Genomic DNA, 13134 nt, shown 5'->3' with positions numbered 1-13134 from the left:
CGGGGGTTGCGATCCCGTTGCCGGTCCCGGTCCAGTACGGGGGCGACACTGAGGGCTGCGATCTGTTGCTGGACATGGAAAAAGACAAAAAGGAAAAAAAAAAAAAAAGAAATACCCTTATATACAATAAGTGTCTGTAGAGAGGAAGAATCTCTCACCCACAGGGACTTGAGATTAGTGATGGGTTCAAACTGGAAATCAGTGAAATGAACCTGCCATTTATTTCTTAAAATTGTCTAGTGTAAGTTCTGGGTAAGACCACAGGTGCTGGCCCGCAGTGGGTGTTAGGTAAATACTGGAAAAGTAAAAGTGCTACTGTCCATTCACTTTTTATTTTACCTGGATCTCATTTTAATACAAAACGTCTGCAGCCAGGAGGTAGTATGGCACAATGGTTAAGAGCTAGATCCTGGGGGCCGGCCCGGTGGCGCACTGCTACAGTGCGCTGCTTGGGAGCGTGGCGGTGCTCCCGCCGAGGGTTCGGATCCCACATACAGACCGGTTCCCGCTCACTGGCTGAGCGAGGTGCGGGGCCAACACCAAGGGTTGCGATCCCGTTGCTGGTCCCGGTCCGGTGCGGGCGCGACACTGAGGGTTGCAATCCGCTGCCGGACACGAAAAAAGACAAAAAAAAAAAGAGCTAGATCCTGGGAGCAGAGATATCTTTGCCATCCAAGTTTAAGCAAGTTACATAATTGATCTAGCTGCCTCAATTTCCACATTCGTAAACTGTGGAAATACAATACAATAATAGTATTTAATGCATAAAGTTGCTTGAGGATTAAATGAGGTTATATACTCCAAGAGCTTGATAGGGTTCCTAGAATATAATAATTGTTCAACAAATGCTACCTAATTTTATCATAATTCTTTATAACTGTCATTGACTTTCACATTCAAGAATTCGAGAAAATTCTATCTGGCATATGTACACCAGCTGTTCACATTTAAAGAAATTTATAGACAATAATTCTTCTTAAAAAATAACTGCTCGTTTGCTTCAATGTGTTCAAATAGGCCAAATAAAACAGTCAGCAGGCTGTGTGCTGGTCAAAGGCTTCCTGAAGTCTTCCTTGACTCTCCTGAGGTGCACGTTCCCAGCTGAGGTTGATCAGGCAGCAACCTGCCTTCTCCTTTCAGCTCTCATACTCTACTTAATTTAGTACTTAAATGTGACCTCTATTTGCTATATGTGGGTAATCAGATATCTTACTGCAGGGCACATTTTGTGAGCTACTAAATTGTAATTTGTTCTGTGTATATTTCAATTCTCCCGTTTCGAGCTCATAGCAAAGCTCTTAATATTTTCTTGCCTATGGAATTTTTGCAGAGCTGAAAGCAAAAGCCCACAGCTCTTTCCGCTTTTTGTGAAAATCTAAACACACTGAAGAGATTACATTGGGTGTCCCAGAGGGGAACAGGAAAGAGATTTAGAGAGAATATGGGTTAGTGATGTAAAGAAGAGGAAATAGGGCCGGCCCGGTGGCGCACTGCTACAGTGCGCTGCTTGGGAGCGTGGCGGTACTCCCGCCGAGGGTTCGGATCCCACATACAGACCGGTTCCCGCTCACTGGCTGACAGAAAGAGAAATACTACATGTCCTTACTCTTAAGTGGTAGCTAAAAAAAAATAAAAAATAAATAAAGAAAGAAAGAAAGAAGAGGAAATATTCTTTTGGACTCTGAAAGGGGAAAAGTGCTGTATTAGTCAGGGTTCTCCAGAGAGACAGAACCAATATGGGAGGGAATTTATTAGGGGAATTAGCTCACACGGCTGTGCAGAGAAGTCCCACGATAGGCCGTCTGCAAACCGGATGCCGGTAGTATGGCTCAGTCCAAGTCCTAAGGCCTCAAGGCCAGGGAAGCCGATGGTGTCCTTTGGGTCCCAAGTCCTGGAACCCAAAAGCAAACAGTCTCGAGCTCTGATGTCCATGGACAGGAGAGAAGAGTGTGTCCCAGCTCCAGTGGATAGAGAGAGATTCACCCTTTTCCTCTGTCTTTTGTTCTCTCTGGGCCCCCAGTGGATTGGATGGTTCCTGTCCACACTGAAGGCAAGTCTTTCCCACATGGTCCACTCAGACTTTCATACTCATCTCTGCTGGAAACAGCCTTGTGGACACACCTAAAAAGATAGCTTTATCAGGTTTCTCAGCATTTCTTAATCTCATCAAGTTGACACCTAGAATTAACCTTCACAAGTGCTTTCTGCAAACCTGTCCCTCCGTCCCTGCTATCAGCACCTGGAAGATGCAAAATGGAGACCAAAGAGGGGACTCTAGGCACAGGGTTTCCTGTAGAGCATGCATAAAGCAAATGTACTTCACAGGGCCTGGTTTTCCAAAGCCTTGCAATTTCAAATATTGACCTTGCAGAGGACAGGAAATTTTCCCTAGGCTATATAGTCTCTGTTGTAAGATAAAGAATTGTAATGCAGCAAGGTTGCTGGCTCAAAGACACACAGGGTACTGATTGATATGTAAAGATACCGGAAAATTGCTGTAAAAAGAGAAAGTTTGCTAAAATCAAGGTTTGTTGGAAATTGTATTATAGAATGTCACCTTACTGGGCCGGCCTGGTGGCGCACTGCTACAGTGCACCGCTTGGGAGCGTGGTGGCGCTCCCGCCGAGGGTTTGGATCCCACATGCAGACCGGTTCCCGCTCACTGGCTGAGCGAGGGGCGGGCGCAGCGCCGAGGGTTGCGATCCTGTTGCTGGTCCCGGTCCGGTGCAGGCGCGACACTGAGGGTTGCGGTCCGTTGCCGGACACGAAAAAGACAAAAAGGAAAAAAAAAAAAAAGAATGTCACCTTACTGAATGTTACCAGCTTCTATTGCTAAACTTTTTAAACTGTACTTAGCAAAACCCACCTATGTTCTCTTCCTCTAACTTCCTGGTCTGGAGAATAAATGTGGGAAGAGAACCCCAGTTCATGGTTAATTTCCCAAATGGAAGGAATGCCTCTATATTGAAGGTTTTGGGAGATTAACCCCCTTTTGAGGCCTCTCACTGCTCAGAAGAGATGGGCTTTGAGTAATCTTTGGCAGCTCTGTCACCCAGGGGAAAAGGGGTGACAAATCTGTAGGAGGCAAAGCAACAGTTTCCAGTCTCAGCAAAGATTCCTCTGCACAGTGGTGGAAAAGAAGCATCAGAGCTACAGCACTAGAAGGGACCCTGTGGACTAAGACAATGGGAATGAACTACTGGTGTAGCAGATGACTAGTAGAGTCCTTTGTCACTGCAAGACTTAGGTATACTTGCTGTGGGGGAAGCCCCAGCAATGACAGAAAGTGGATCCACTACCCTCATCTCAGCCAGATGAGGGGCTAGGAATCAAATCTAGGTTATTGGAAAGAAAGTAAAGGACAGGCTTCCTGCACATGGAGCTTGTGGGGTGAGATTTACAAGGACCACACAGCAAAAGGAGGGACAGAGACTTATTAAGTTGGATGGGAGAAATGATTGCCTGTGGCATGTGACTATAATTACCTGGAAATATAATTACTTGGCCTAAGCATTATTAAATATTTCAAGGTATTTGGACTTTTTCTTTTTCTTTTTTTTTTTTTTTTTTTTTTTTTTTTTTTGTGTCCGGCAACGGATCGCAACCCTCAGTGTCGCCCCCGTACCGGACCGGGACCGGCAACGGGATCGCAACCCTCAGCGTTGCTCCCGCCCCTCGCTCAGCCAGTGAGCGGGAACCGGTCTGTATGTGGGATCCGAGCCCTCGGCGGGAGCGCCGCCACACTTCCCAAGCGGCGCACTATCGCAGTGCGCCACCGGGCCGGCCCGGTATTTGGACTTTTTCTTAAAAATGGTCTTCAGAGGTAGGAATGATAGGAAAATTAATTTGCGTAAATTTCAAATTAAGCAAAATGAAAGTAATCTGTCAGATAAAATTCATCATCTAGGCTGGAAACAAAATTTAGTTAAGAAGTGGAAGTTTCATCTCAGTGAAAAAAGTAAAAGAAAGCATTTCCAATAAACTACTCAACACAAGATTAACCAGATTAAAGGAAAACTCTACAGGAAATTTTAATTTGGAGATTTTCTTCCCTTCTGCTTTATTTCTGACAGAGATGATCACCAGGATGGTAATGAGATGCTTATTCCAGGCTAATTTAGATTCACTGTAATAATAACAACATTAATAATAAATATCATTATAGGTTCTAATCTTCAGTGTTATTTTAAAGGCAGCATCAGATCCTGAAGGCAAACCCACTCATTTTGGTGCTGTATTTAGTAGGCTAAATTCTATCATGATGATATTGGGTTGTCTATTTAAATAAGTTTAACAAACATACACACATACATGCACACACAAATTTTCCTGCCCTGAGAGACAAGCAAATTGAATTTATATCTACTTTCTCTGCACAAATTGAAGTGGAAAAGTGAAGCATTATTCTCAGCATATATTGTCCATCAGGGTTGCAAACTTAAACAATTACATATGTGCCGGTGAGTCGCATTGATGGTTTATGCACTAGAGACCACCCCCCTCCCCCACACACACCCCATCTAAAGAAACAACACTGACTATCTCTAGCAGATGGTGCTCCTCAGAGGGGATTCAGATTTCCAATGTAAAAATTCTTAACTTTTACGTGTTGGCAACTAGCTAAAAAATGTTAAAAGCACTCTGCTGGCCAAATCAAGCACATCTTCCATGAGCTGTCGTTTGTGGCCTCAGCTACGGATTATAAGATAGTAACATTAACTAAAAATTCAGAATGTTTAGATGCAATATTTTTCAAGAGTGTGTGTGTGTATGACTGTGTAAGAGGGCAGGTGGCAGTGTGTATAAGGGTGAAGAAATAGAGGAAGATAAACAGAAACAAGTGATTTCGCTCTTACACCAAAGCCCTTCAGAATCTATATTCATCTCTGTTCTATTTCTGCCTGGCTATAAATCCAAGCCCCCCAAGAAGCCCAGCACATAAATTTTATTTGGAATACAGCGTTGGCTGTGCCTTGATACCTGGCCCCTGTGGAGTGTGGGTCAGGGAGTGACCATCTTATTCTACCTGCCACTTTCCCTTTGAGTGACCTCTCAGTTGTGACACTAATCTTCAAAGCTCTTCGCAAGAACCCACCCTCCTAGAATCTTAGCTCAAGAAAACCCACATGGAGATGGTCACAGAGTTATGTCATCCTCCCCTAGGGAGAATTCTCTTTCCTTGGGCAATCAGAAAAGCCTTTGATCAGTACTTGATAACTTAGGTTACCGGACTAGAAAACAAGCAAGATGCCTAGGGTGCAAAATTTAAGGAGACTAGAATATTATTATGTTATCAAAAAGGAATGAAGTACTGATTCATGGTGCAACACAGATGAGCCTCAAAAACATACTAAGTGGAAGAAGTTAGTGGCAAAAGACCATATATTATAACTCCGTTTATATGAAATGTCCAGAATAGATAAATCTATTGAGATAGAAAGTAGTTTGGTGGTTGCTTAAGACTGTGAGTTCTGGGCGCAAGGGGTGCCAATGGAGAATGGCTGCTAATGGGTACAAGGGTTCTTTTGGGGGTGATGGAAAAGCTCTAAAATTGATTGTGATGATAGCTGCACAACTCTGTGAATAGACTAAAAATCACAGAATTGTACACCCTGCATAGGTGAATTGTATGGTATGTGAATTATATCTCAATGAAGCTGTTATAAAAATAAATGAATAACAGAGACATAGACCCCTCAACTGGAAGAAGCTGTTTTTGGACCTGAAAATTTTTTTTTTAAGAGGCACCACTCTCAGAAGCATAGCCTGCACTTGCATCATCCTAAGAGTGGTGTTGCCTCACCCTGGTACAGACTGTGAATGGTTATTTAATCCTTAGTTCAGATTCGGATTGAACCAGTGTTAACCAAGCATCCTCCACTGACCCACCATTTTTCTTTTTCCTACACACCTACATTCACTAATTCACTCTACAAAGGAGGACCCATACTATGCCAGACCTCAGCTACATAGATAAAAATAAGACCCTTGATCTCAGGAAATTTGGAGTGTGGTACAATGTATGTGTGTGTGTACGTGCCAGGGGTGGTGGTGTCTTAGCCTTGTTTTGTGTCATAAACATCTCTGAACCATGTAGTAGATTGAATTATGTCCCCCCAAAATTCTGAAGTCTGAATTTTGTCCCCCATGTTTCATATATTAGAAGCTTAATCCCCACTGTAACTGTTGAGGGTAGGAAATCCTATTATGGCAATTGAAAGGTGAAGATTTGAAGAGGTGATTGGATTGTAGGACTGCGCAGTAGTGAATGGACTAAAAATGGTGGTCAGAGGCGTGGTGTGGAGGGCTTTAAAAGGAGAGTGAATGAGGAAGTTGGCTTCTTGCTCTCTCTTGCTCTCTCTGCTTCCACTAGGCGTGGTGTGGAGGGCCTTAAAAGGAGAGTGAATGAGGAAGTTGGCTTCTTGCTCTCTCTTGCTCTCTCTGCTTCCACTATCTTGCAATGAGAGACCCCCGGGTCACGGTCGCCACCACCAGTTGGACTTTGGACCTCCCAACCTCAGAAACTGTAAGCGACAAATTTCGTTTTCTTTATAAATCACCCAGTTTCAGGTATTTTGTTATAAGCAACAGAAATGGACTGATACAGACCACTTCTCAGATTCTTTTTTAAATAATGCATATTGTGGGCCAGCCCGTGGCTCACTCGGGAGAGTGTGCTGCTGATAACACCAAGGCCAGGGGTTCGGATCCTATATAGGGATGGCCGGTTGGCTCACTGGCTGAGCGTGGTGTTGACAACACCAAGCTAAGGGCTGAGATCCCCTTACTGGTCATCTTTTTAAAATAAATAAATAAATAATAAAAAAATAAATCATGCATATTGTAAGCCTAGAAAAACCACATTAGAGAAAAATATTCCAAAATATGTTGAGTTTATTTGGGGATAGAAAATAGGATTACAATCCAGAATGTGTACCATGGCAAGCCATAGATGCATTCAGTGAGGGAAGGTAAGAGAAAGCTGTTATTGGCAAAAAGGGAGAGGTTCACACAAGCTGCTTGGAAACAAAGTTCATTGGTTTCAGAGGCTCAAAGTCAGATTTATTGTCAGCTCACTGGCTGAGATGTCATTATTGGACAAGACCTTCTTGGAGCATCCTATCTGAATTACTGCAGTTCTAAAGAACATGTAATCATAAATCTTGCCACAGAAACATATGCACACCTGCATAGCAGGAGATGCATGAAAGACGGTGAAGGGATTTCTGATGGGTTTTTCGAAGACCCTTGGAAATAGTTCTTAGACAAGCAAGCATGACTCTCACCCCTCCCCACTTTGTGCATTTCCTGGCTGTATTTTGTCTAGGTCCCAAAGAAAGTGATTTTGTCAACTTTCACATTTCCCCCTTTTGATCAAGTTCTTTTTCCAAAAGCATCACTGATCAATTAGTCTTTTGTCAGGTTTTAAGTGTCCCCTGATGCTGGGATGGACATGGCCCAGTTAGTTGGTCTGCTCTCACATTGGGAGGGGTGATGAACAGCTAGAGGTAGATGTCAAGACCCTTTTAGCTACATCTGGCAACAAGAAAGCCAGAAGCAGGAGCTCTCTGGCCTGGGTTGTCTGGAGTTCATCTGTTTCATATGCATTGGTTATCATCTCAAAGTGCTGGGCCAACATCATTTTGTCAGGAGATGCATTTCTGCAGAGATTTGATAGACAACAAGTACACAGTTTAAAAAGAAAAATACAAAGCAAAGATAACAATATGTCAATTTCAATTTGTATGAGAATTTTAAGCCATGAACCTAGACTTAAATGCAGCCAACTAAATACATCAAATGATAACCTGGTGAGACTTGTAGCCGTGTGGCTTATCCCTTTATTTTATACAACTGAGTCTCAACTTCCTCAGAGGAGTTTATCTAGGTACAGCATGTAGTATTAACAATAGCGCAGACACCACTTTGCTCGACTATTAGATAACCAAGAACAATTTTATTATCTAAGACTACCCAGGCAAGAGAAGCTAACAAGTACTGTTGCACAGTGAAGTCTGCAAGAATTCCTAGGGTAGCAGCTAAATTTCTTGTTTCTTCATTAGTGGCTATCCATACCATGGTACAAAATACGTGCCGAAGGAAGAAAATTCAGAATCCCATAATTCACCAGGTAACTCACGCTTGACCCTTTGATGTAGTGAAAGGGGGCTAGTCCAGTGATTATTCCAAGGATCATCTTTGACCTATTACATATTGATAACAGAACAATTGAATATCCCAATCCACATTGGCCTCCTGTTGTCCAGGTGTCTAAACATCTGGAGGCCCAAATTGAGGTATCCCATCCACAAAGGTAAATACACCTGATAGGAGCACAGACAATTCTTTTATCTGTACATTTTCTGTATATAATGGAATTAAACCAGGGGTCAGTTATATTACAACATATTTGCTAATGATGTCTCTTTGCAGAATTGGTTCCAGTAACTTTTTTTACATTATGTTAGGAAGACCCAAGGAACATTTTAAGAGGGATCACCCATTACACATTTTTTAGAGTCCAACTAGGAGACTATTATTTTGAGTAGGTAAGACAGAGGATGGAAGTTGAAGGTAGATGAGAAAAATTTAACCCTATAAGAGGATCCAGGTATACAATCTGTACAGGTTGTTGGACATGGAATGTTGGTGAAGTTTGTTATAGATTGAACTCGGTCACTAGAGTCATACACAGGTCAAGGTTTCTGATGACAGATTGAACAATCAGCAAGGTTTCCCACTCTGGTGAGACTGGAAAGGGCAGATAATGGCATTGTCTTACAGTGTGATTAATAACTACTATACTCTTGAATTTGAGATGAGGGATCTCAACAACTGTAATGAGGTATGAAAATATTTGTGATTTCCATGATGATAAAGTCACAGGTAGAGTTAAACATTCAACATTAAATTTCAACTAGGAGTTAGTGAAAACTTCCCATTCAAGAACCTAGGGACCTCTCGGGGTCTGTGGGCTGAAGGTTAAGAAACCTCTGGTAGTGGGGAGACTGTGTGACAGGCTGTGCAAACATAGCATGGGAGAAGTATTGTTACCGAAACCCCAAAGGTCCATTTTCTCACCGCTCAATAGCCAATAATTAAGAGACAAGTGTTGGTGTAAGGAAAGGCAGCCTTTAATCAGAAAGCCGGAAGCCTGGGGAAATGGTGGACTCATGTCTCCAAGACCCTCTCTACTTTTTCCAGACTTGTCAAAGGGTTTTATAGGGACAGGTGGTATGGGGGCTGATTCATGGTGACCTAAGCGGGGACGTGCAGGCATAATCATAAAACTGCAGATAAACATCAAAGAACTTATCTTGTGGGAGTTGATTCATGGTGACCATCCTCTACGATGTCAAATCACAGACTCAGTTCCTGTTAACCTCAGAAAGGTCTAGTTAGTAAGCTAGTAATGAATGACCATCTGGGTTAATAATTTCTTCTATAATTATTCTGTGTACAATGTGAGCAAAAGTCATTATGTTCTAGCAATTATGTGAACAAGAGTCATTATATTCTAATGTCCAGCCGCAAGCTATGCATTTCAGGTTACAAGAGTAAGAAAAAAACCTTTTTAATTTCGAAGTTTAACAAAAAGGTGTAACTTCTGTGCAGCCTGTTACAGTATGGTGTGGGGTGAAGAGCCAGCTCCTGGTTAGCGAGCTGATCTAGCCCTTGCCCTGTATGACCTGGGCAAGTTTTTTGAGCCTGTTTCCTCGAGCATAAAGAGAAGTTAGTGATAATGACCATCTCACAGGGTTGTCGTGAGGATGAGCTAAGAAAACACACATAAAAAACACTTAGCACAGTGCCTGGTACACAACAGTGGTTAAATACGAGCTTTTGGTGTCCCTAAGGGCAGTTTTGGTTCACAGAAATAGCCATCCAGGCATTCTGAGTTTTTATTTTCCTAAATTACTATTCAATTTTAGCAAAAGCACAAATTTAAAAACTTGGTTTTTTGTTAATGTTATACAGTCTACTTAAGAATCTTATTTTGTAAGTCTAGAAAATTGTAACTATCACCTTTAAAAGGCTTTTGAATAATACTTGTTCCTATTTACAAACTTAACACTTTCAAATATTTTAAACTGCATTTATAAATACAATCAGGTAGATTTCCCTTTTTAAATGCTCTAATAGTCTTAACTGCTTGTTACTTAACATGTGGCTCCAGAACCTGGGCTTCATCTAGGCACTTTCCAGGAATGCGAAACCTTGGGCCCCACCCTGGACCTACTGAAGCAGAATCTGCATTTTCACAAGATCGCCAATGATTAAAAGGAAATGCCCAGGGGCCGGCCCAGTGGCGCAGTGCTACAGTGTGCCGCTTGGGAGCGCCGGCGGCACTCCCACTGAGGGTTCGGATCCCACATACAGACTGGCTGCTCACTGGCTGAGCGAGGTGCGGGCGCAACACGGAGGGTTGCAATCCCGTTGCTGGTCCTGGTCCGGTACGGGCGCGACACTGAGGGTTGCGATCCGTTGCCGGTCACGAAAAAAGACAAAAAAAAAGGGAAAAAAAAAAAAAAAGGAAATGCCCAAAGTATTTTATCAACTTTTATAAAGACTGTATGTGAAACTTACATCCTCTCAAATGTTCCAACAGTCTACATAAACAATACATTTCACCTATCCTTATATGTTTAAATCAATTACTCGAACATACATTTTGAATTGGCACTAGAAGGCTGTTCTATTAATCCAATGGGACAAATTTTCTAAAACGTTACAAGTACACAAAATATCAAATATGCACAAATTCTTTCTCATCCCCAATAATATTAAATACTATAATTTCAAATTAACTCGAAGCTTTTAATACTCAGTGTTAATTAATTCTGGGTTTTGAGAGATATTTATCTACTAAAAACAAACTATTTTATCATCCCTCATAATTTAGTTCACTGGGTAATTCTATCAACTATTTAAAGAACTAATCCCAATCCTATATAAGTTCTTTCATAAAATAGAACAAGGAATATTTCCAAACTCATTTTTATGAGGCCACTATTACCTTGATAAAGACATCAAAGGAAAAGAAAACTACAGACAAATGTCTCTCATGAACTTAGATGCAAAAATTCTTAACAAACTATTAGCAAACTGAATCCATCAATTTATCAGTATAAAAGAATTATGCACTGTGACCAATGGAGATTTATCTCACATAATTTTGGAGGTGTTCTTCCCGTGTAATTTTTGGGACCATCCTACCCTTATATAACAATAATGTTAATTGGATGCTGGATGTCTGTCATGCATATATCTTTGTCTAGTCAGTCAAAATTTTTATGTAAAGTCATTGCACGGACAGGAAACTATTATTATTATTATTAGTGTAACGAGAAGCAGAAATATGTACAAGGTGCAAAGGATGTTGAAAGGAGTACAAGTTGGTGTGGGAGAATTAGGGATTCGTGCTGATTCTTTAACAGATATAATTTTGTGTCTGAGAAGAAGACAGATGTAATGGAACATTCCGGAAGGAGAGGGAATGAAATGCATAAAGTGTACTTCTGTTTCTATTCTGATAGAAAAGGAGTGGACAAGAAATGAAAAGGAGAGAAATTATCCCAGGGTCAAAAAAAAAAACCCACAAAAACAAGAACAACCTAAGGAGGCTTTTCCTTTAAGACAATGTATGTAACAATGAATATCAAGCCCTTACCCAGCTCTGTGCTTTACTCTGGTAGGTGCTTAATAAAGTTAGTTTCTCTTTCCTTTGGGGAGAATAATTTTTAAATAACCATATCATACAGTAATTACAGTTTACCTTTATTTCGTCTTTAATTAGAAACTCAGGATCAGAATTAGGTTCTCTTTCACTACCTTGCAAATAAGCAGCACATCTGGCCAGCTCCAAACGGTTTGGTAAAGTTCATAAATATTTTGTTGGCTGGACTAAATGTGGTTATTTTCATTCTCTCTCTGATCATTTTCATTTCCTCCCATGAAATGTCATGAGCTTCCTCTGGGGTAAACATGATGAGAGCTAGTGGGATGGATTAAGACCATTATCATCTGCAGCCATTTATGTTAAAATGAACATTGCGACAGTCAGCCATACCATATACGAGTACACTGAGAACAGTTCAAGACTACAGAGAACTGAAAGAAAATGCCTCTGTGCAGTTAGCAATCCAGTTTAAAAATGCAGAACAATGCACATAGGTAACACATGACTCTAAATAGCAACCATTTACTGAGCAACTACTATGGGACATACGTTGTGCATGCGCACACACACGCACAGTTTAATTCTCACTAAAATCTGGGAGAATTTAGCGTTAGGTACCTCTCCTCCCCCTTTAACCTGAGAGAAAACTGAGGCATGAGGAAATTAAGTGACTCCCTAAGGTCACCCACCTGGGAAGTGGTTGGACCCGGTTATGAATCCAGGTAGAGAGAGGTCCCAGGACAGAAACAGCTCCAGTGAATGGCTGTAGTTAAGTTTTAAGGACCGAGAGGTGTATATTTCATTTTTCTGCGGCCTCGCATAAGTTATTTCATTTCATACCGTCCTCATTTTCCTTATCTGTAAAATGGCTCCTTCTTTGTGTCCTTCTGTGAGTGAATGCGACGGTGCACGCGAAGCCCCAAAGCACATTCCGAGTGGATAATAAAGGCTCAGTAAAGTCAACATGTGAATTAAACTCACGTCACTAGTGATCCTCAGAGGAGATTCAGGTCCCTCCAATCCCAGGATCTGCGCTGACCGGAGACCTCCCCGTTTTTATTAACACGAACAAACAAACCCCTGAAATACAAAGGAAACGCAAAGGCGGCCTGGACAGTCCCACTACAGCTGAGCGACCACCTGCCACGCTCTTCGCCTTCTTTCCATGCAGCCTCCCCAGGGTGCTTGCTCTTTGGCATGCGAGAGGCGCACGGGCCTTGAAAACACAGAAAGGAAAAGCAAGAGCTCTCAAGGAGTGGCCTTTTCCCTGGGTCTAGGTAGTCACACACCAAGTCCCCTCCCCACCGGGGACCTCGGTGATAGAAAGACGGTGCGCATCTTCCCCCCTCCTCCCCCATTCGGTCACCGCAACAAGCACGCCTGTACACTGGGGAGGGGAGAGGGGACCTCGCCGCGGGGCGGGGCGCGGCGGTCGGGAGCCGGGGCCGGGGCGG

The 13134-nt window shown here is 42.2% G+C and overlaps 1 long non-coding RNA gene across 1 annotated transcript; it reads right to left on the bottom strand.

Annotated features, from left to right (window-relative positions):
- Positions 1-6880: 6880 nt before the first annotated feature.
- On the bottom strand, positions 6881-12988 carry LOC103587972. Its single transcript, XR_550274.1, has 2 exons — positions 12662-12988; positions 6881-7661 (listed from the first exon to the last, which is right to left on the bottom strand). It is a non-coding gene; the product is annotated as an uncharacterized LOC103587972 (long non-coding RNA).
- Between the last annotated feature and the right edge of the window lie 146 nt (positions 12989-13134).

This window comes from Galeopterus variegatus, unplaced genomic scaffold (genome assembly GCF_000696425.1).
Source record: "Galeopterus variegatus unplaced genomic scaffold, G_variegatus-3.0.2 Scaffold508, whole genome shotgun sequence".
NCBI classification, from domain to species: Eukaryota; Metazoa; Chordata; class Mammalia; order Dermoptera; family Cynocephalidae; genus Galeopterus; species Galeopterus variegatus.
This window is presented reverse-complemented; position numbering and strand designations above follow the sequence as displayed.